General features: G+C 48.5%; 2 long non-coding RNA genes across 3 annotated transcripts in view; one reads left to right on the top strand and one right to left on the bottom strand.

Annotated features, from left to right (window-relative positions):
- LOC137546944 (uncharacterized) overlaps nt 1–23837 on the top strand; it is a 108932-nt gene that overhangs the window by 50746 nt on the left and 34349 nt on the right. The window lies entirely within an intron of this gene.
- LOC137546945 (uncharacterized) overlaps nt 6587–23837 on the bottom strand; it is a 250200-nt gene continuing 232949 nt past the window's right edge. Inside the window, exon 3 of the long non-coding RNA XR_011026406.1 lies at nt 6587–6671. This is a non-coding gene — a long non-coding RNA (uncharacterized lncRNA). The remainder of the gene's footprint in view (nt 6672–23837) is intronic.

The following is a 23837-nucleotide window of genomic DNA, read 5'->3' as shown; positions in this document are numbered from 1 at the left end:
AGTTTTCTTTATTTTCGCGATTGAAATCGCGGCCGCGGCAATTTCAATCGCGAAAATAGCGAAAACTAAAAGGCGTAGGGCAGTGGTTTATATATCATTGGAAAGAGGAGAAAGAGAGCTTTAAAATGATATTCATCTTTCCACAGTTTCTGCACTGCTCGGAGTCCCTTTAACCTACACCGTTGAACTAACCTACATCCCATAGACTTTACTATCCCCTCCCCCTCCCTTAACCCTCCTGCTATACGTTTGATAGTGAATGTAGGCTGATTCGACGGGTAGGTTATTTCGTCGGTGCACCCGGCCGTTTGCACTATGTCTGTTTTAAAAACCGCTCCCATTGACTTGTATTAAAATTGTGGCAATATCTCTGCGATCGCAATATTTTGAAAAGTTGCAGTTGCAGCAATTTTGCTGTGATTTTCACCGTAATTTGTATGCAAGTCAATGGGAGTGTTTTTTTTTGTTTTTTTTTACTGCAGCGGTGTGTCTAAGGCCTAAATGTGCATCTTTGTAAGCGGTAAAAGAACAATAGTACATTGAATTCCCGTCCAGACGATGACAGCGTTTCTGATTGAAACATTGTCAGTTTAAGCCCGGGTGCAGCAACAACCCATAGGGCCCCTCTTTGGATACAAACTCCCCCATGTGGCAGGTAAAATATACTCACACCTACACTCCTTTCCCACCTGGCACCCTCTACCCACATAGGACAGGGGAGCAGTGCAATATTAATCTGCTCTAGTGCTATGTCGGGTCTCTTCTGTACTTCCTGGCAGCTGCATGCTTTGTGCTTCCATACCTACAGCTCCCGATCACATGACATACATTTAGAGCCAGAGGTTTGCAGCATAGAGCATGTGTCTGTCAGGAATATTAGCGGGGACCCAAAGCAGGAGGGGATTTAGCTACCTAAAACCAGGTGGCACCTTCTACTACCTAATACCTCAGTGGCACCTATGGCTATCTAATACTATTTGAAGGCACCATTGGCTACCTAGTACTATTTTAGGGAAACCTCTGGCTACCCATTACTATTTGACTATCTTATATTATTTTGGGGGGACTTCTGGCTACCTAATGCAGTATAATATATTGCTATCTGGGGGACTCACAGGAGTTTTAGATACTATAGACAGGAAGGATAGGAGCAGATCTAGCTACCTAATACTGACATCTACCTACTTCCTGTCTTTAAAGGGAGCACCTATGCCTGGCTGTGTTGGGAGCACCTATGCCTGGCTGTATTGGGAGCACCCATGCCTGGCTGTATTGGGAGCACCCATGCCTGGCTGTATTGGGAGCACCCATGCCTGGCTGTATTGGGAGCACCCATGCCTGGCTGTATTGGGAGCACCCATGCCTGGCTGTATTGGGAGCACCCATGCCTGGCTGTATGGGGAGCACCCATGCCTGGCTGTATGGGGAGCACCCATGCCTGGCTGTATGGGGAGCACCCATGCCTGGCTGTATGGGGAGCACCCATGCCTGGCTGTATGGGGAGCACCCATGCCTGGCTGTATGGGGAGCACCCATGCCTGGCTGTATGGGGAGCACCCATGCCTGGCTGTATGGGGAGCACCCATGCCTGGCTGTATGGGGAGCACCCATGCCTGGCTATAGTGGGAGCACCCAAGCCTGGCTATAGTGGGAGCACCCAAGCCTGGCTATAGTGGGAGCACCCAAGCCTGGCTATAGTGGGAGCACCCAAGCCTGGCTATAGTGGGAGCACCCAAGCCTGGCTATAGTGGGAGCACCCATGCCTGGCTATAGTGGGAGCACCTATACCTGGTTCTGCAGGGGGAGGGGGGGATTTTTTTTTACAACACTTATATTAAACTTCTAAATTGTCACTGTCTGTGTATCTGTCTCACCGAAAACTTCAGATTTAAAACTCATGGAGACGGCAGAGTGGGTGTCAGGATCGCCCCGGCGAGCAGCAATGACGGCGACAGCGGCAGGGTATGCGCGGCGATTCGTCAGGATTCCGTCCTTGTACCAGCGGTCTCTGGTCTTTAAGGGGGCAGAGCCCGCTGGTACTTAAGTGGTTAAGCAATACCAGTTGCCTGGCAGCCCCACTGAGCTATTTGCCTGCAGTAGTGTCTCACACCAGAAACGTATGCAGCTAATCATTTCAGATCTGACAAAAATGCCAAACACGTGATGCTTGTTCAGGGTGTAGGGCTAAAAGTATTAGAGGCAGAGGATAAGCAGGACAGCCAGGCAACTGGTATTGCTTAAAAGGAAATAAATATGGAAGCCTCCATATACCTCTCTCACTACAGTTTTTCTTTAAAGAAAACCTGTACTGAAAATAAAAGTCAAAATAGGCATACACAAGTCATACTTACCTTCCATGTAGTCTACTCCTCAGTGTCTTTCTACTGTCCCGCGTCCTGTTTGTTCACTGTGATCAAGGGAATTTTCCGTCCTCCATTTTGAAAATAGCCATTACCCATAACAGCTTTCTGGTCAGCACACAGTTAAACTGTAACATCGCCCACTTGAGCCATAGGGAAACATGGACATTGCCTGGTACATCAGTTTTCCTCTCAGCTATAACTGACAGCAACTGATATTTTACTGACAGCAACTGATATATTTGAGATCTGACAAAATATTGTCAGAACTGGAAGGGATTATTGTCAGAAGAAAATGGTGAGCTTCTGAGAGGAACTGATGGCAAGGTAACTCTGTAATTTTCATTTGAAGTTACCTCATGTGTTTATTTTAAATATTTTTACTCAGTACAGGTTCTCTTTTCTTTAAGCTATAAAACAAAGCAGAAATAATGACCCCTTGAATTTCCCTGCAGTAAAACCTTATCTCAAGCTGTCCCCCAATGTTTCTTGGCTGTTTAAGTTCTTAAGAAACTGGGACTGTATTCCACCCACTGCCTAGCAGCTTGTAAGTTTCAAACTGGGATAAAGATGACAGCCTCCTTTGAGTCACTGGACTAACTTTCTTGCAACTTCCATTCTTTGTAAAGCAGCTCTCTCACAATGTATGTGCAGCCCCCTCATCCATGTCCAGCAGCCTCTCTGTCATGTATAGGTCCCTTTTGACTGCAGCTACTTTTTCCTATGTGTTGCTCCTCATTTGCAGCCCCTCTTTTATATGCAGCCTCTTTCAGCAGTAGCTGCCTGAGGCCCTGACCTGTGTTACTTATCCAAGTATCCGACCCTGTTGCTCCTGCTCCATGCAATATACACAGCCCAGGCACTTAAAGAAAACCTGTATCGAAAAAAGGGCTCCTGGGGTACTTACCTCGGAAGGGGGAAGTCTCTAGATCCGATTGAGGCTTCCCCCATCCTCCTCTGTCCCACGGTGGTCTTGCTGGGCCGCTCCGAATGGCGGTCATGTAAATATCTACCTTCTTGGCTCCAGCACAGGTGTAGTAGCCGCTCTCGGCTCGGGATCAGGTGGAAATAGCTGATCCCAGTTGGATCCACTCTTCTGCACAGACGCAAGTCATCTGCTCCTGCGCAGTAGAGCGGACCCGACTGGGATCAGCTATTTCCGCCTGACCTGAGCTGAGAGCCGCTACTGCGCCTGCTGGAGATGGAGAAGGAAAATATTGCAGGCGCCACTTAGCCACAGCCTGACAAATTGTCGGCTTTTGCTTCAGAGGGGCCCAGCGAGACCACCGTGGGACAGAAGAGGACGGGGGAGCCTCAATCAGATCCAGAGGCTTCCCTCTCCCGAGGTAACTTCTTCCCAGGGGCCCTTTTTTTTTTCGATACAGAGTCTCTTTAAAACTGTAATGACACAATACCATAGCGACTGATTTTCTGCACCTGGCTTGCTTCTTCTTAAAGTGCCCATACATGGTACAATCATTTCATTATTATTTTTTTTCAATTAGATAATTTTGTCCAATTTATTCTGTTCGAATATAAACATTTTTCCAACACAATCAGATTTTTATTGAAAAACATGGGATAATCGTTTTTCTTGATTGAAAAAAAAAAAAAGATTATTTTTAACTTCCATTCGATCGACAGGAAAATCGAATGTTTTTATTGTACCATGTATGGGCACCACAACTTACACTTGGCCACTTTTTTTGCATTGTGTTACCCTTTTTACACACAGGGTAACGCAACAGCAATGAAAGTCTATGTGACCTAATACGCTTACTGCGTTGCGTCGGAAGTTCCCTATTGGCCACAAACTCGCTGCAAAGTCAACAGCGCATGACCGTCAGACTTCTGTTGCAACCCAGCGGAATACATAGAAGTCACTGGTCGACGCAGAAGTTCCAAATTTTTTGCCAATCCGTGGGGCGCACATGTGCAAAAAAATAATGGTGGGCGCACAAAATACTGTCGCTTTGGGCAGGTGATTCTTCACGGGGGGTGGGGGTGCTCATTTTTGTTGCCAGCTGTCTACACATTAATGGCTGTGTGTTAAGATATTTGGATGGGACCGCAAATGTACACTTTTACTTTACATTGTATCAAAGTTTCATAGCTTCAGTGTTGTCCCATGAAATGTAAGGGAGCATATTAATGATATCCAGAAAAGAAGAAACACTGTGTCCTGACATGTCTTAGATCTGCACGGGGCAGTCTGAAGACTTTTACCATACAGGCTATTGAGTAGGCTCCTATCAGAGATATGAGATAACCACATGTGATCACAGGGGTTGCTGGTATCAATGTTGCAATGGACGCCTGGGAGGAAGGTGCCTATGCCTGGCTATACTGGGGAAGCACCCATGCCTGGCTATACTGGGAGCACCTATGCCTGGCTATACTGGGAAGCACCCATGCCTGGCTATACTGGGAAGCACCCATGCCTGGCTATACTGGGAAGCACCCATGCCTGGCTATACTGGGAAGCACCCATGCCTGGCTATACTGGGAAGCACCCATGCCTGGCTATACTGGGAAGCACCCATGCCTGGCTATACTGGGAAGCAACCATGCCTGGCTATACTGGGAAGCACCCATGCCTGGCTATACTGGGAAGCACCCATGCCTGGCTATACTGGGAAGCACCCATGCCTGGCTATACTGGGAAGCACCCATGCCTGGCTATACTGGGAAGCACCCATGCCTGGCTATACTGGGAAGCACCCATGCCTGGCTATACTGGGAAGCACCCATGCCTGGCTATACTGGGAAGCACCCATGCCTGGCTATACTGGGAAGCACCCATGCCTGGCTATACTGGGAAGCACCTATGCCTGAGGGTGTGCTCATTTTTGTTGCCAGCTGTCTAAACATTAATGGCTGTGCGTTAAGATATTTTGATGGGACAGCAATTTTACACTTTTTTACTTTACATGGTATCAAAGTTTCATAGCTTCAGTGTTGCCCCATGAAAAGAAATAATAAAATATTTTCAAAAATGTGAGGGTTGTACTTCTGTGAGATACTGTAAGTCATTACATGCACATAATGCAAGATTCAATATGTAGGATGGACTAGCTGCCATTTAAAAGATAGAGCAAGGGAGCATATTAATGATATCCAGAAAAGGAGAAACACTGTGTCCTGACATGTCTTAGTTCTGCACGGGGCAGTCTGAAGACTTTTACCATACAGGCTATTGAGTAGGCTCCTATCAGAGAAATGGATAGATTTAAACAGTTGAAGGATACCTTAGCGCTAACTTAAAGGACAACTGAAGAGAGAAGACTATGGAGGCTGCCATATTAATTCCCTTTTAAACAAAACCAATTGCCTGTCAGATGCGCTCATCTATTTGGCTGCAGTAGTGTCTGAATCACACCAGAAACAAGCATGCAATAAATCTTGTCAGATCTGACAAAAATGTCAGACAACTGATCTGCCTATGCTTGGTCAGGGTCTATGGCTAAAGGTATTAGAGGCAGAGGAGCGGCAGGGCTGCCAGGCAACTAGTATTGCTTAAAAGAAAAGAAACATGGCAGCCTCCACATAACTCTCACTTAAGTTGTCCTTTAAATTGAAGGACGACTAATCTGTGTATGGGGAGCGGGGCGGATCCTTACTGTACCTCCCATGCCCCGGTGTCTCCCTCTGTTCTCCGGTAATAATCCAATTTCTCCTCTTCCTCGTCGGAGTGGTCGGTGACCCCTGACCGGGACATACAGTGCTGTGCATGCTCAGTATGTGCGCTAGGGCGTCCTGCGACCACTTGAACATGCTTACGCCACATGGCGTTGCTGCAGAGTGTGGTCACAAAGCGCCCTGGTGGACATACTGCGCATGCACAGCGCAGGATGTCCGGGTCGGAGGTCAATGACTGCGCCAAACAGGAAGAGGAGAATTTGGATTATTACTGGAGTACGGAGGGAAACCAAGGCACGGGAGGTGCGGTAAGAACACAGACCACATGCACACATTAAACTTCCTTTTTGATTTGAAGTTAGCGCTAAAGTATCCTTTAAAGAGCCCATACATCTCTCTGATCGAATCTGCTCGGTAAAAGATCTGTCGGCTGCCCATACACTGCAGGCCAATTCCCGATCAATTTCACCATGAAATCTCTCGGGAATTGGCCTTGTGACGCTGCCCTTCACCACCTGGCTGCTGTCCCCCCAAATATAAATGTGCCCCCCCCCCCCCCCCCCCCCAGTCCCTATGCATTGTAATCTCACCTGCTCCAGCTGCCGCCACCGTCCCGCTGCTCCCGGTCTCGTCCGCTGCGTCTCCCGATCTTCAACATGTGTGCTGGAAAACCTGAGGGATTGAAGAGTGAATGGCATCTGTCAATTTTTATGAATGAGTTGTTAATATGATTATATTCTATTATTTATATATGATCAGCACCACAAAAAATACATTTATGGACTACATAAAGGTGGTAGAATTGGTCAGTGATTAGCCAATCACAAAGGGGGCCTGGAACCCACTAGCAGTAAGTTACTAAGCCATTTCCAAGCACCTGTGATTTGACAAGCTCTTGCTAATGTAATGCTATGGGGGTGATCTCACTCAAGGACTGTGATTTTATAAAAATCCCCATAGCATTGTATTAACAAGAGCTTCTCAGGTCACTAGCGCTTAGAAAAGGCTGCTAGAGAGTTTGAGCCCTAAAAGTGTGTACCAGGCTTAAAGGAGACCTGAGTCCTAAATAAATCCACAAACTGACTCCCTGTTGTTTGTGTGGGGAGGTGTGCATAGGCTTACCGCACCTCCGGCGGCCCCACATCTGCCTCTGCTTCCCTATCACTTCCGCTGTATGGGTTCTGGTCGGTGTGGTCAGCGCCCTCTGACTTGGACTTACTACGCTGCGTATGTGCAGGTATGTCTGCTTGGGTGCCTAGTGACCGCGCTCGCTGGTGACCCCAGGTGCTCTACAGACATACTGCGCCTACCCAGTGTAGTATGTCTGGGTCACACACAGACACACACAGACACTCACTCACAGACACTCACTCACAGACACACACACACAGACACACACACACAGACACACACACACAGACACACACACACAGACACACAGACACACACACACACAGACACACACACACACAGACAGACACACACACACACAGACACAGACACACACACACACACACGATGTCAATTTGTGCATTTATTAATGAGTAATGTATCCATTAAGATCTGCATGGGGACAGTCTGTAGACTTTTACCATACAGGCTATGGAGTAGGCTTTGGCTCCCATCAGAGGAAGGGATAGATCTAAAGCACAACTGAAGTGAGTAGAATATGGAGGCTGCCATATTGTTGCCATATACTGTTATACAATACCAGTTGCCTAGCTGTCCTGCTGATCTATTTGGCTGCGGTAGTGTTTTAATAACATGAGAAACAAGAAGATTGCTACATTTATGAGATCTGATAATAATGTAAGTAACATCTGATTTACATGCTTGTTCAGGGTGAATGGCTAAGGCCTTGTTCACATGAGTTCCGCTCACGCGTCCGTCCACGGTGGGCTTTTTTTGAGGCGTTTTTTTTATTTTTTAAATTGCCGGCACTTGGGTGGGCAATTCGTCTTTGTAGTTAGCGGTTTCCGACGTGTTTTTTCTCCAGCGTTTTGGTAATTCACTGACGCAAGTCAGGAAGTGAACTCTTAGAACTAGAAAAGATTAAATTAAATGTATTTATTCTTAAAAAACACGAACGCAATCGCTCCACAATACGGTTTTGTGAGTGTTTTGCGTTCTCTATACCTTCCATTGAGGCGAAATCGCGTCAAAAATGGCTCAAGCACCGCTTTACAAGGAGGAACGCAAACAAGCTGCTCACATGTGAACTATCTCATACAGAATCATTGTGTAAGCGCTTTCAGGGCAATTTTGAAAAATCACCCGCGCTTAAAAAATTAACAAAAATGCCTGCAGTGTAAACAAGCCCTAAAAGTATTAGGCTGGGTGCGAGTTTTCTGTCATGTGCATTTTTTTTGTGTGTGTGCATTCTTAGTGCGTTTTTGGTGCTTTTGTGTTGGTGTTTTTTGCCGCATATGCATTTTTCCAATGTTTCGCAGGCATTTTTTATGCATTTGTGGTTCGCATATACAAAACGCAAATGCATTTTGATATGTGTTTTTTAATTGCGTTTTATGCAAATCACTAGGAAGACAAAAGGAAGCGGAAATGCAATAAAAAAGCGCATATAAAAACGCATGAAAAACGCATACTATTGCGTTACCATTGATGTTCATTATGTGCATTTTGATGCATTTCTGAAAATCATGCAACAAAACATTTTTAAAAATGCATGTTTGAAAGTGCACCAAAAACGCATATGCGTTTTTTAATATACATTTTTTGATGCAGCCCATTGACTTCCATTAGCGGCAAAAACGCTGCGTTTTCTGCAACGCTGGCTTTTCTGTTATGTATGTTCCTAGCCTTAGGCTGCTTTCACAGTGGGACGTTACAGGCGCACGTTAGAGTAGCCTGTAACGCACCCCCACAGCACAGCAATGAAAAATCAATGGGCTGTTTACAGTGCCCACGTTGCGTTACACAGTAATGCTTCACGTCAAGACAACGTACTGCATGCAATACTTTGTACGCGGCTAAGCCGCGTTAGACTGTTTGCACATGCTCAGTACGGGTGTTTTTTTTATTTTAGGGGCGGAGAGGAGGCGGGGAGAGGCCGCTACGTAGCCAGGCACATGGCTACTTGGCATTCACTGCACTTGCAGTGTTTACTCTTTGGAGCGACCGCTGATTGGCTGGCGGGACCACGTGATGCGGAGAACTCCGCTCACGTGGTCTCCGCAGCGCATTCGACAGAGCAGGAGCACCAAGAGCTGCTTGTAATGCGGCTCTTGGTAGCGTCCTGCTCCAACACCATCAGGCGTTGCGTTAGGGGCACGTTATGTGCCCTATAACGTCCCCTAAACGCAACATCCTGGTGTGTAAGTAGCCTTAGAGACAGAGGATCAAGCAGGGCAGCTAGGCAACATTTAAAGCGGACCTGAGCTCATAACGTCATCTCTGCTCTAAAATATATGCAACAGCATAATAATCTTTAAAGGACAACTGTAGTGAGAAGAGTATGGAGGCTGCCTGGCTATCTTGCTAATCCTCTGCCTCTAATACTTTTAGCCATAGACCCGGAACAAGCATGCAGCAGATCAGGTGTTTCTGACGTTATTGACAGATCTGACAAGATTAGCTGCATGCATGTTTCTGATGCAATGCAGACGCTACTGCGGCCAAATTGGGCTGCAGGACAGCCAGGCAACTGGTATTGCTTTAATGGAAATAAATATGGCAGCCTGCATATATCTCACTACAGTTCTCCTTTAAACAAAAAAAAGTCTTTATACCCGATACAAATCTTAAAGGGAAGGTTCAGGGGGTGGGATAAAAAACCATATCCACTTAGGCTCCCGGTGGCCGACCCGACCTGGCCAGGCCGGCTGCCAGGTCGGGCTCTTCTGCGCTCCAACGACAGGCTCTTCTGCGTCCCACGCGGGCGCGCTGACGTCATCGGACGTCCTCCGGGCTGTACTGCGCCTGCGCAGTACAGCCCGGAGGACGTCCGATGATGTCAGCGCGCCCCCGTGAGGCGCAGATTGGAGCGCAGAAGAGCCCGACTTAGCAGCCGGGCCTGGCCAGGTCGGGTTGGCCACCGGAAACGACCGGGAGCCTCTGGAGCGGCGGCGAGGGCTCCTCCTGTCTGCCACGGGCTGGAGGAAGCCCCAGGTAAGTGGATATGGATTTTTATTTTTTTATCCCACTCCCTAAACCTTCCCTTTTAAAATAAATCTGCACTGGTTCTCCTTCCTAATTCAAGGAAGCAGACGTATTGTTAACAGCCTGGGCTTTTAAAGGGGAACTGAAGAGAGAGGTATATGGAGGCTGTCATGTTTATTTCCTTTTAGACAATACCAGTTGCCTGGCAGCCCTGCTGATCCTCTGCCTCTAATACTATTAGCCATAGCCCCTGAACAAGCATGCAGCAGATCAGGTGTTTCAGTGGTTCAGACTTATAAGTCTGATCTGACAAGACTAGCTGCATGCTTGTTTCTGGTTTTAATCAGATACTACTGCAGAGAAATAGACCAGCAGGGCTGCCAGGCAACTGGTATTGATTAAAAGGAAATAAACATGACAGCCTCCATATACCTCTCTTCAGTTCCCCTTTAATGAGCTTATCTGCCATCTCTGCTGTGGCAGTCATGTGACACGGAGAAATCAAATTACAACTTGTGATTAGACACAAATGAAGGGGAATTAAACTCTCTAAATACATACATGGTACATTTCTCTATGTTTTCCTTCTGTGCTGTGCAAGAGTTCAGGTCCACTTATGGCAGCCTCCATATCCCTCATGTTATAGTTGTTCTTAAAACAAAAGTAGACAGGAGGTATGTTGGATCTTTTACATGTGTACTAGAAAACACAATTCCTAGTACACACAATCCATTTTTCCATCAGATTGACAGTCAAATTGACTATTTCCGACAGTGCCAATCTGTTTTCCAATCGATTTTGTATAGAAGAGATTAGAAAATCGATCAGAACAACTATGGGAAATCAGATTGGGCCTGTTGGAAATAATCAATTTGACCGTCAATCTGAAGGAAAATTGCAAAAAAAAAAACAAAAAAAAGGGCTAGTTCACACCCAGGGTGTTTTGCGCATTTTTTTTTAAGTGCCAGCGATTTTGAAAATAGCCCTACAAGCGCTTGTGCAATAAATCCTTATAGGATAGTTCATATCAGCGCGTTTTGTTGGATTTCTGCTCAGCAAAGCGATGCATGTACCATTTTTAGGAAGATTTTGTTACAATGGAAGGTATAGGAAAAACGCAAAAGGCTCACAAAATTGCTTTGTGTGGCAATTGCGTTCACATTTTCATGAATAAATACATTGTATTTATATATTTCTGGATGAAAGAGTTCACTTCCTGACCGATGTCAGGAAGCGGAAAAACAGAATCACTCTGCAAAAGTGCTTTGTACAAAATCGTAGCGCGCAATGGAGGGCTGGGAGGGGGAAAAAAATGTGCAAAAAATAAAAAATCATTGGCGTCGGCAATTTTGATTTCAGATGTGAACAAAGCCTTAAGGTGGCCACACACCATACAATTTTTTAAATATCTGTTCAATTTAAGAATTGCAATCAATTTTTCTAACTGATTGTAACATTTGAAAAATATGACCAATGTACCACACACGTATGTTATATTTTTCCCCAATTATGATAAAAATTATTGGAAACTCTGACAAAATTGCTAGGGTGTGCATATTAATAAATTGACAATGTAACACACACCATACAATCTTTAGAAAGATTGAAGAAAAATATCTGGCATTCTGGATTGATAAAAATCGAAGAAAACGGGAAATCCGATCAGAATCGAATGCAAAAAAAGTTTTCAATTTTTTCGGGAGATCTGATCATTTTATCAAATTGCCGTAAAATCTGATCATTTTATTGTATTGTGTGTGGCCCCCTGAAGTGTTTTTAAAATAATTGGATTTAATCCATTTTAATGGTTGCACCGGGTTTATACATGATTAGTTTAACACAATATGCATTTATAGACTACACATATTTCATGTCACATGTCTATTGATTGATGACTACAATCTTTTTGTGTAATACCGTATTTCGCGCTGTATAAGACGCTCTGGAATATAAGACGGACCCAGGTTTTGAGGGCAAAAACCAGGGGGAAAAAAAGAATATATACTAAACTTGATGCGTCTATATTCCAGGAGCGTCTTGTAGGTGTTCTACCCCCAATTAATAGCCTCAATATTCCCCCATGTGCCCTCAGGTGTCCCTGTTTGTCCTCAGGTGTCCCCCATGTGCGCTCAGTGCCCCCCATGTGCCCTTAGGTGTTCCCAGTGTGGCCCCCAGGTGTCCCACATGTGTCCTTACTGTCCCATGTGCCCTTAGGTATCCTCAGTGTAGTCCTCAGGTGTCCCCCGTGTGCCCTTGAGTGTTCCCAGTGTGGCCCCCAGGTGTCTCATGTGCCCTCAGTGTTCCCCATGTGCCCTTAGGTGTTCCCAGTGTTGCCCCCAGGTGTCCCACATGTGCCCTTAGTGTCCCCATGTGCCCTTAGTGTAGTCCTCAGATGTTCCCCATGTGCCCTTGGGTGCTCCCAGTGGGCCCCCAGGTGTCCCACATGTGCCATTAGGTGGTCCCAGTGTGGCCCCCAGTGTCCCCATGTGCCCTTAGTGTAGTCCTCAGGTGCCCCCATGTGCTCTTAGGTGTTGCCCCCAGGTGTTCCCCATGTGCCCTCAGATGCCCCTCCCCCCCATCTCCCTGTGAGGTCCGCTCCCCTTCCCCTTGTAATTAGTGTGGTGGCGGCGGCATGTATGTATCAGCGTTGCCGGTGTCACTGCCCGGCTCCCCGCGCTGACAGCTTTCCCAATCTTCCCTCCGCGCATATGTGCGCTCCCTCCCCCCTGGTGTCCGTGCTGCCCCCCGCTTGTGTGTCCGCTCCCCCCCCCCCCCCCGGGTGTCAGCATAGCGCTAGGCAGTCATAGCCGCTCTCGTCGCTCCTCTAGTGATGGCTTCTGTAATACGCGTCATTGATGAAGTCATCACTAGAGGAGCGACGAGAGAGGAGACCAGGTCTGCATTCCCGGAGAGCGGCTGGACTCTGGAGTAAGTATGACTGTCTAGTGCTATGCTGACACCCAGGGGGGGGGGGGGGGGGGGGGGCAGCGGACACACAAGCGGGGGTAGCGCGGACACCAGGGGGGGAGCGACGAGAGAGGAGACCAGGTCTGCATTCCCGGAGAGCGGCTGGACTCTGGAGTAAGTATGACTGTCTAGTGCTATGCTGACACCCGGGGGGGGGGGGGGGGGCAGCGGACACACAAGCGGGGGTAGCGCGGACACCAGGGGGGGAGCGACGAGAGAGGAGACCAGGTCTGCATTCCCGGAGAGCGGCTGGACTCTGTAGTAAGTATGACTGTCTAGTGCTATGCTGACACCCGGGTGGGGGGGGGGGGGCAGCGGACACACAAGCGGGGGTAGCGCGGACACCAGGGGGGGAGCGCACATATGCGGGGAGGGCAGATTGGGAAAGCTGTCAGCGCGGGGAGCCTGGCAGTGACACCGGCAACGCTGATACATACATGCCCCCGCTGCCACCACCACACTAATTATAAGGGAAAGGGGAGTGGACCACACAGCAATGCAGGGAATCCCCGATGGTGGCGGGTCGCGGTTCTTATCGGCGTGTGTTCGTAAGTCGGGGATTTCCTGCATTTGCCGTATAAGACGCAGGGACTTTTTCTCCCCATTTTGGCCGGAGAAAAAGTGCGTCTTATACGGCGGAAAGTACGGTATATGTGCTCATTATAATCTGCCAGAAGTTTTAAGGGACCTCTGGAAGGATCATCTAACAGGCAAGCTAGGTAGATGCCTGGGACCTAATGGGTGCCAGGGGGCCCAACTGACCACTGTACTACTAAATTTCCTTCCTTGCCCAGGGCTACATTTCATCTTAATGCATGAGGGTATGCATGCAATTTGCAAGTCCTTTTTCGGACACATGACTGTTCTTTAAGGATTCATGCACTTTATGCATTGTAAAATGTGTACAAGATCGCAGATACAGTGCACAGCTTTGAGAACAGTTTAGAAGCAGCAGTGCTCATGGATGGATTACAATAGAAGGTGGCCATAAGCAAGGTAGAAGTTTTGCCCCCCTCCTCCCATGGTCCTTTTGGTAACCTGAAATGAGGGTCAAAGTGGCAGTAGGGCCCCCTGACACACGGTGGGCCCCAGGCACCTGCCTGGGTTGCCAAGTGGATGATCCTGCTCTGGCAGTGCTGTTTGGAACTACACAATATCATTTCTGTAGTGAATTTAAAAAGCACACTGTTCACATCACATATGATTAATTGGAGAAATGCACACATTGTCATGGGCAAAAACGTGTATAGATACGGTGACCAGACCTCCCGCTTTACCCGGGACGCATCCTGCCTTCGGGGGGCGCTGTCCCAGGCTGCATGAGGTCCCGGGAAACGTCCCGCTTTTAGCTGCTGGACTTCCCGGCCTCGGGACTCTGCCCACCGTCCATTGCATGAAGTGGCTGCAGGGTCTCATAGACGCTGCACTAGTTCATTCCCTGCAGCCCCGCTCCAGCAGCCTGCATATTCCTTTGGCAGGCAGAGCAGGGCTATGGGAAGATGGCGTCCGGTGAAGCCCTGTACTGGAGACTATTTGTGTCTCCAGTACAGGGCTTTGGATGCCATCTTCCCGTAGCCCTGCTCTGCCTGTCAGCGCAGGAGATTGCAGGAGGAAGAAGATGGTCCGGGGAGCAGTGCGCCAGAGGTTGGCCGGGAGTGAGAGAAGAGTTCTGTCAGGTGAGTAAATGCTTTTTTTTCCAGGTCAAATGTGCCCACATTGCATTTGTTTTGTCCTGACGTGTTGCCCATTGCGTTTATTTTCTGGTGTCTGGGGTAACTGTTGCTGCATTTATTATTTAATGGTCATAGTTTGCTATGTTTGCTGCTTTGGTGTTACGGTATACTATTAAATAGCATCACACAGTTTCTGCACACCCATGATGTGAATCCTCGTTTGACCACATCATGGCTTAAACACTGCTTTCTTATGCCTCGCTGTTACATCATAATATTGGCTCCGCCCATACAATATCATGGCCATGCCCATTTTTCAGCGCGCGCAGCCCCCGTTTTTCAGTGCAGATTCAGGGCAAGGAGAGCCCACAAAAATCTGGTCACTCTAGTATAGAGTGCATAAAGCCTAACATTTCAGCAGGGAAAGGCCCACCAGGAGGGGCGGGGAGACTGCGCTCCTCCCCCTCATCCTTTTATATGGCCGTATCTCAGCTTGTAAGCACTGCACCGTATGTAGGTGTGACTAAGGGACTGCCCCGCCTGCTATCATCAACTGCTGCCCTCTCTTCAGTGCCGACAAGGAGGGGCCTGATCCTGGATTGTCCCGCCCATTTATGTAATTCCTGCCAACAAGTGGCAATCTAGGGGGCACGGCAGGGTACTTCATTGCAGCCTACTTAATTGCAGCAGCAACCACATATTTCTCCCCTGCAGCTGCATTTATCCGAGTTGCCAAACAAGAGAGGATCGAGCCGAGAATCGCGGCTAAGCTCTGCCCCTGTCAGTCAAAGCTCGTGACCTGGCTCCGCCCCCAACATTCCAATCTCCGCTCCAAAGGTTCTAAGCCACGCGTCCACCAACGTAAGAAGGGAGCGTGAGTCGGGGCTCGCTCTTAAGACTCTCCCTGTATATGTGTATATACAGTATAATATAATATATTTAGTTTCAAAAGCATGTTGTACATGTCACACATGGTTAATCGAAGAAATTCACAAATTAAAATGGGCAAAAACCTGTATTGTGTGCATAAAACCTAACATTCCAGCCGGCGAAGGGCCACCAGGAGGGGTGGGGAGACTGCGCTTCTCCCCCTCATCCTTGTATGTATGTATGTGTGACTCAGGGACCGCCCCTGCCCCGCCTGCTATCCACCGCTGCCCTCCCTTCAGTGCCGACAGGGAGGGGCCTGATCCTGGATCGTCCCGCCTATTTATATGTAGTTCCAGCCAACAAGTGGCTACTAAGGGACAGGCAGGGTACTGTTCTGAATCTGTTCAATGGCTGCCACGCCCCTGTACTTGCTGCACCGCACACGTCTTCCTCTGCAGCTGCATCCGTTTTTGAACAAGAGGAGTGTATCGATGCTCGAGCTTTAGTGTCAGTCAAAGCTCGGGAGCAGGCTCCGCCTTAATGGACTACGCCATGCCCCCGCAGGCGTAAGAAGGGAGCAGCGCGCGAGTCTGGGTTCGCTCCCTAGTCTCTCAATTAAAGGGAACCAGAGACGCCAGCGTTAAAAAAAAAAGATAAGATTTCATACATACCTTGGGCTTCTTGCAGCCCCATAAGCCTGCATCGCTCCCACGCTGCCATCCTCCGCTTCCTGGATCGCCGGTACTGGGTCCCGTCACTTCCGGCGGACGCGGACAATTATCCGCATGCACAGGGGCTCCCTCCATACCCGTACGCTTGCGGCTGCGCACTATGCAGCCGCACGCGTATGGGTATGCCGGGAGCCCCTGTGATGCGGACGATTGGCCGCGTGCTGCCGCCGACTGGCTGAAACTACAGGACCCGGGACCACCGGATACAGGAAGCGGAGGACGGCAGCGTGGGAGCGATCCGTGTATATGGGGCTGGAGGAAGCCCCAGGTATGTATAGATTATTTTTTTCTGGGGCCTCTGGTTCCCTTTAATAAGAGCCATACGGCTAAGATCCGCAATTCAGCAGGTTCTAATTATTATAATTCATAAAATCAATTATAACATGCTTTAAATTAAAAGCAAGATCTTTTCGCTATGTATTAAAAAAATTATAAAATGGTCTTAAAACAATACACAGCGGCTAAACTCAATTAACAAAAGTAATAGGTATCACGTGTAGTGTATACAATTTATTATATCAATAGAATATAAAAATCAAAAACGGACATTTAAAAACACAGAATGCGCTGCAGAACCTATAAATAACGCATTCCTGGCCGGTTAAAAATTCAAGCACTCAACACAGCAGCCACTCATGCATACTGAGTCCCCTAGCTGTCTGATGGTAATGTGAGCATGGACTGACAGTCTATTTGTATTAGGCAATTGATCAACCAATGGTTGCTTGCAAGCAATAAATGTCCCAGTTCATTTGGAAATGCAGATAGCTGTAGCTTTACATATAACATGCAGTGCACTTAGCTCCCTAGTCTCTCCCCGGTAAATACAGCATGTATTGTATAGTATGCTGTCCTGTACTCTGTGAAGAATGTATTCTCAGCCAGGCTATTTCACTATCGGCCACAAGGGGGAGCTCCGGACATAATGAATGCCGTCTCCTTGGCAAGCATAGGAGAATCTGATTCCTAGTTACTCTGATACACGCCCCCGAGTGAGTAGGCGGAGCCTCGTCCCTACCTGTGTCTCTAGTGTCACCATTCCTGCTGAGTGTGGGACAGGAGAAACACGTCTGCCTCTTCTGCTCTCCAGGACTGGACTGTCCGCAGAGGACAGGTACTCCTCAATCATGTTGCCGATGAGCGAGGCTTCACGTGGGTTTGGGGGCGGGGTTCTGCTCGGGTTTGGGGGCTGGACTTAACACGAGTTTAGGGGCGGGGCTTCGTGCGGGTTTGGGAGGGGTTTTGCACGGGTTGGGGGCGGGGCTTACCATGGGTTTGGGGGCGGGGCTTCCCAGGAGTCATGGCGATCTGCCAGCAATCTCCAGCAAGTAAGCCTGTCTGCCAGTCAGTGAGCCAGCTGAAGTTAGCAGCAGGGGCGTAGGGCCGTGGTCGCAGTGGCGACCGGGCCTGGGGGTGTGAGGGGCCCAGGCTGTGCGTGTTCCAAGTGCTGGCAGATAATCACACCTGCAGTCAGGACCGCATGCTAGAGTCCCGTTGCGCCTTGGTCACTTTACTGCTCTTCAGCGCAGGGCCGGGCCGAGGCAGAGGCTGGAGAGGCTCCAGCCTCAGGGCGCAGTGTAGGAGGGGGCGCACAATTCATTCAGTTGTCATTCCCAATTGTGTTTGAAGCAGAAAGAAATAGGAAAAGGGGATACATGACAGTGACTGAAAGTCAGATAACTAGAGATTAAGGTATTAGGGAGGTTGAGGGCCCTGGGGCGCCTCTTAGTCTAGCAGCAATCAGTGTGTGACGGCTGGGGGGGAGGGGGGGAGGGGCGCACTTTGGTGTCTCAGCCTTGGGTGCTGAAGGGCCTTGTCCCAGCTCTGCAGCGTGCAGGCCTGCCTCATCAGACCCACCTCCAGCTGTCACGGCCATTTACTGAAGTGCTACATCCCGGGCCAATCCGGGCAGAGAGCAATGCCCAGAAGTGTGGCGTGAATTTTGATTGGCGCAGTTCTTTCAGCGTTTATGTCTCCGCAGCATAAACAGAAGTTGTTGGAGTCTCTCTTCAGGAAATTAGGATACTTAAGGTGGCCATACACTGGTTGAATTGCCATCAGATTCCACCAACAGATAGATCCCTCTCTGATCGAATCTGATCAGAGAGGGATCGTATGGCCACCTTTACTGCAAACAGATTGTGAATCGATTTTAGCCTGAAACCGATCACAATCTGTGGAGCTGAAGCCGCGCCCCCCCCCTGCATACATTACCTGTTCCACCGGCACGACTCCCCTGGTCCCCGCTGTCTTCTTCTCCGCTCCGGGCTCCGGACCGTTCCTGCAGCTACTGAACTTCCTTTCCAGGGGAAGTTTAAACAGAGGGCGCTCTACTGTTTAAACTTCCTGCCGGGACAGGAAGTTCTGTGTAGCTGCAGCGGTCCGGAACCCAGCGCGGAAAGAAGACAGCGAGGACCAGGGGAGTCGCGGCGGCGGAACAGGTAATGTATACTCGCTGTATTGCGTCGGGCATTCTAACGCCGCTATCGACGCACTCCCGACCCGCCGGCGATCAAGAAAAATCTTCCACACGGATGGATCGACGGGAATGATCGATTTCGGCTGGAAATCGATCGTTCTGTCAGCGGTGTGCGCTGCGATTTCACAGCCGATTCGATCACTGTGATCGAATCGGCTGTATATCGGCGGGAAAATCGTTGTGTATGGGCACCTTAAGAAGATGTGAGCGCCCTCCCCACCCAGTGTCACTCTACTCCTTCCCTAGTGTCATCCTCCTGGAGGGTAAGTGCGGTGCAGGGAGAGGGGGGACAGGTACATGGGGGGCAGCAGCTCAATGAAGACCCCCAACACCTAATATACCACCCAGCAGCACCCAGTGTGTAATATCACCCTGCAGTACAGTATCACCCTCCCTATCGTTCTGCAGCAACCAGTGTCACCCTCCCTACCTGCTGCACATAGCATCACCTTCCAATGGCGTAGCTAAGGCGCTGTGGGCCCCGATGTAAGTTTTACATTGGGGCCCCCCAAACACTCTATACGTAATAATTCATACGGCACCCCAAAAGGACAACCACAGTGTCAGAGGTGCAAGTAGGGGATGGGGAGCAGTTTGTTAATGATTACTGCAATTCAAAGCATCTATACAGTGGGATGTATAGTTCCAATAATTAGTTCTAAAGGTTTTGGAATCAATAAAATGACAACCGCACCCAAATTTATGCACCTGCATAATTTTATTTAAACAATTATTGCACACTTTCTGTAAATCCAATAAACTTCATTTCACTTCTCAAATAGCACTGTGTGTGTCTCCTATATGTAATATTTAACTGATATTTTTTATCGTAACAACCAACGATTTATACAGGAAAATCATGACGATTAACAAGGTTGCCCAAACTTTCGCATCCCACTGTAGAAGTGATTATTACCAGCACAGGACTAATAAAGAGCTAATACTGAGATTGAGGGAGTGCCCTTTGGGGCCCCTCTGGCCTAATGGCCCTGATGCAGTCACAACCTCTGCAACCCCTATTGCAACACCCCTGTCACCTTCCCTCCCACCCTGCAGAACAGTGTCACCCTCGATCCCACCCTGTATCACTTAGTGTCACCTTCCCCCCCACCCATTGGTTCCTTCCCAGAAGCCCTCAGTATCACCCTATGCCACTCAGCAGTTCCATCACACCAGCATCTAGAGGAAAGTTCATTTAATGCATTTATCTCAGTACAATTTGCCGCATTTCATGTTTTCTGAACTACAAGTGTAGGAGATAACGGTTACTGCATTTTAACAACTGGGAGGTAATGTTTGTCACCTTTAACGTTTGCTACATTTCAAGTGTTGGAGGAAATGATGGCTGCATTTGAAGTGTCGGAGGTAACGGTGGTTGAATTTTAAGTGATGGAGGTAATGGTGGTTGTGTTTCAAGTATCGGAGGTAACATGGGGGGGTCTACATCCAGATTCTGCATCGGGCCCAGAGGTCTATAGCTACGCCAATGGTTAGCAGCCAGCAAAAACAGCTAGTAACACAGCTAATAACACATGGAGGTAATTAGAGTTCCGTACAATGCCTCCTCATTGTCTGATGCTTTAAATTGGGTGTAACCATAGGCCTCAATTTTATGATGTACGTGTGAGAAAAAATTGCCAAGGATAGACACCTTATAGTGAACCTAAAGAAAAATGACAACTAAAGAGTTTTACTTACCTGGGACTTCTACCAGCCACCCTGTGCTCGCGCCATCCTGGAACGATGCTCTGGTGACCTGTCGCATGTAAGTTCCTTTTTCGAGCCACTGCACCTGCGCATACCTGGCTGTGCGTGACCTCGTCCTCGCCGTTGTCCTACGCATGCATAGAAAAGAAAATCTTGTACTTCCCATGCACAGGATGCCAACGGCGGTGAGAGCGAGAACGCCTGTGGCCAGAGCCGCACAGGCGCAGTGAACCTAGCCGCAGTGGGGGGGCAGGAACATGGAACATCCTTCCAGGATGACGCAGGCACGGCGGTTGCAGGGGGCTGTTAGAAGCCCCAGATAAGTGAAACTTTTTTTCGTCACTTTGCTTTAGGTTACCTTTGATAGAAGGAAGAAACCCTCTAGATGATCCTGTGGTTCATATATATTTGGGCACGATAAACGCCGTACCATATGAGCGCCACCATCGGTGCCCATTAAAGACTCAGCTATTACTGTAAATTTTGACGCGGGACTTTTCTGATAAAATAGCAGGTGAAGGAGGGGGGTTAGGGAGGAGGGTGTCAGGGTTAGGAGCCCACCTACAGTTAGCCATGGGAGTGGAGTTTAAGATTAGTTACCCACCTAGACTTATGTGGGGGAAGAGAGGGTTAAGGTTAACTGCCCACAGGGGAGTTTTAGTGTTAGGCACCACTTGGGGCAATTGGTTAGTGTTAAGCATCAAGTGGGAGGGTTCTGTGTAAGTATAGGGATAGGTCAGGACATAGTAAATTATCTGTCAAGTGACCATATTTTACTATTGTAGATAATCGAATATCTGTAAAATTAGTGATATCCTATAGTGCACTGGAGCAGCAGAGGGCTACACTGCACATTAGGGGGACAGCGTTGGGCCACTGAGGCGGCGGATGTGGCATCACAAGGCCGATTCCAGATAAATTTCAGCATGAAATCGATTGGGAATCGGCCTGTGCTGTATGAGTAGCTGACAGATTGTCTCTTGGTTGAATCTGCCCATCATCAGCGAGGTGAGTGGAGCGGGTCATTAGTTACAAGGAACGTTTGCTATGCTGCTCTACCGCAGCATAGCGTGCACTCTATCTCTCCACTTTTACCTGTTTCCAGCTGCATTTTTTTATATTGCTAGGTCTATTCCCTGAATGTTATTTCATATGCAAGATTTTTCCTGTGAGGGGGGGGGGGTGGAGGAGGGAGGCTGAGTGGCCATGGGGTATTGCAGATAGTGTGCAGGGGCCATATATAATGATTATCATATATGTCCCCTGCACACTTGCACACTATCTGCAATAGCCACCGCTGCAGAGAGTAAAGATCGTGCATATAAAATAACATTCATGATCAGCCAGTCAGTGTGCGCATACCTCTGTCCCTTGCCCTTGCACAGTAGTCACTACACAGCATACAGCAGCTGTCTGTGTTGCCGGCTAGCGCTATGGTCATGCCTCCACCATGTGCTAAGCCAATGGTTGCACAAGGCAGCCGGGCACTTGTCAGTGAGTAAAGAGCGGGACATGTGGTTACAGCGGGAAAAGCGGTGACAGCGGGGTACACGGTCTCATCAGCCGGGCGGTAATTTATTTTACCTGGGCAAGCTGCCCGGCTGCAGAGAACGCAGTTTTACCATTTTTCTGTGCCCATTTTTACTCGTGCGCTATTATCTGTATGTAGCCCAGAGGCTCCCCATCCTCCTTCACCCCACCAATTCAGAGCTGGTCCCCCACAAATATATTTGACAAGGGTTTGTGGGAAATGGTTGTACAGCCGCACTCCTGCTGGCCCTGTATGAAAGCTACAAATGGTTTAAACCTCCGATTTTAGGTTTACGAACCTTGAACGCGAACTTCCGCAAAAGTTTCGGTTCACGCGATCTGCAATAGACTTCAACAGGGAGGCGAAGTTTGAAAACGACAAACATTTATGCTGGCCACAAAAGTGATGGAAAAGATGTTTCAAGGGGTCTAACACCTGGAGGGGGGCATGGCGGAGTGGGATAAACGCCGAAAGTCCCGGGAAAAAAATCAGGATTTGACACACAGCAGAGTTTTAAGGGCTGAAATCGCATTGCATGCTAAATTGGAGGCCTAAGGCGCTTTAAAACATCTTGCATGTATATACATCAATCAGGTAGTGTAATTCGTGTACTGCTTCACACTGACAGACCAAACTCACTGTGTAACGCACCGCAAACAGCTGCTTGTTTAGTGACCGCCGTGCTGGACTGGTGCGCACCATGGCAAGAGTGCAGGCGATAGCGGTTTACAAGCCCATATAGTCGCCGGGCTGAGGTAGCTCAATGATAGAACAACAGTGACTGTCCTGCTGATTGAATATGGTCTGTCCACAATGAAGCAACAACCTTTTTATCTTGGGTGTGCCAGATTCGCCTGCTTGCGAACATTTTCGGAAGCTCCTGTTCGCCGTTCGTAAACAGAAAATGATGTTCACAACATCTCTATCTGCTAGCGGCAATCGCCGCTGGCAGACTGTTGAAGCAAGGATGCACGCGCAACGGCGGGCACGATTCCCGCTGATCTCCTCTCCCAATCAGCATTAGGCAGTCCTGGCGGAGCCACCTTGCAACCACCCATTGGCGTTAGGCGGTCGTAATACAATTACCGTCTAGTCCCACAGTAGCTAAAGCAAACTTTTTTTAAGAAAAAACAAAAAATAGTATGGTTCTGCTGCGCCCTCATCTATCTCAAACAACCTGCAACATATTAACCCCTTGCCGTCCGCCTCACGTCAATTGTCGTGAATGTGGCAGCAACCACAGGACCGCCTGATGCCAAGTCCTGGGGCGGGGTTTTGCAGGAAATGCGTGTGCATCTCCGCTTGAATGACGGCGCTCCACTTAGTCATCAGTTTCCCAGCTGCGACCGCCGCTAGGAGACTGTTAGACGGCGAAACATTGTATAGCGCTGCGATCTACGATAGCGTTGTTCTTGGGATAGCTATGATTCTCGCTGTCCCCCTAGGAGACTCAGAGTGCGATCGACTCTCATAGGCTGATGTCTATAAGCCCTGATCACTGTGATTGGGTTGCGGGGGGAGGGGTTTAATAAAAATAAATAGAAAATGGCAATCTTTATAAAAAAAAAAAAACACAAATAAATAAACACAGCAGTAGGGATCAGAGCCCACCAAAAGAAAGCTCTGTTGGTGGGCAGAAAAGGGGGGGGGATCACTTGTGTGCTGAGTTGTACGGCCCTGCAGCGAGCCCTTAAAGCTGCAGTGGCCTGAATTGTAAAAAATAGCCTGGTCACTAGGGGGATGTAAGCCTACGGTCCTGAAGAG

This window comes from Hyperolius riggenbachi, chromosome 2, assembly GCF_040937935.1.
Source record: "Hyperolius riggenbachi isolate aHypRig1 chromosome 2, aHypRig1.pri, whole genome shotgun sequence".
NCBI lineage: Eukaryota > Metazoa > Chordata > Amphibia > Anura > Hyperoliidae > Hyperolius > Hyperolius riggenbachi.
Note: the sequence above shows the minus strand (reverse complement) of the source record. Positions and strands in the feature narration are given on the sequence as shown.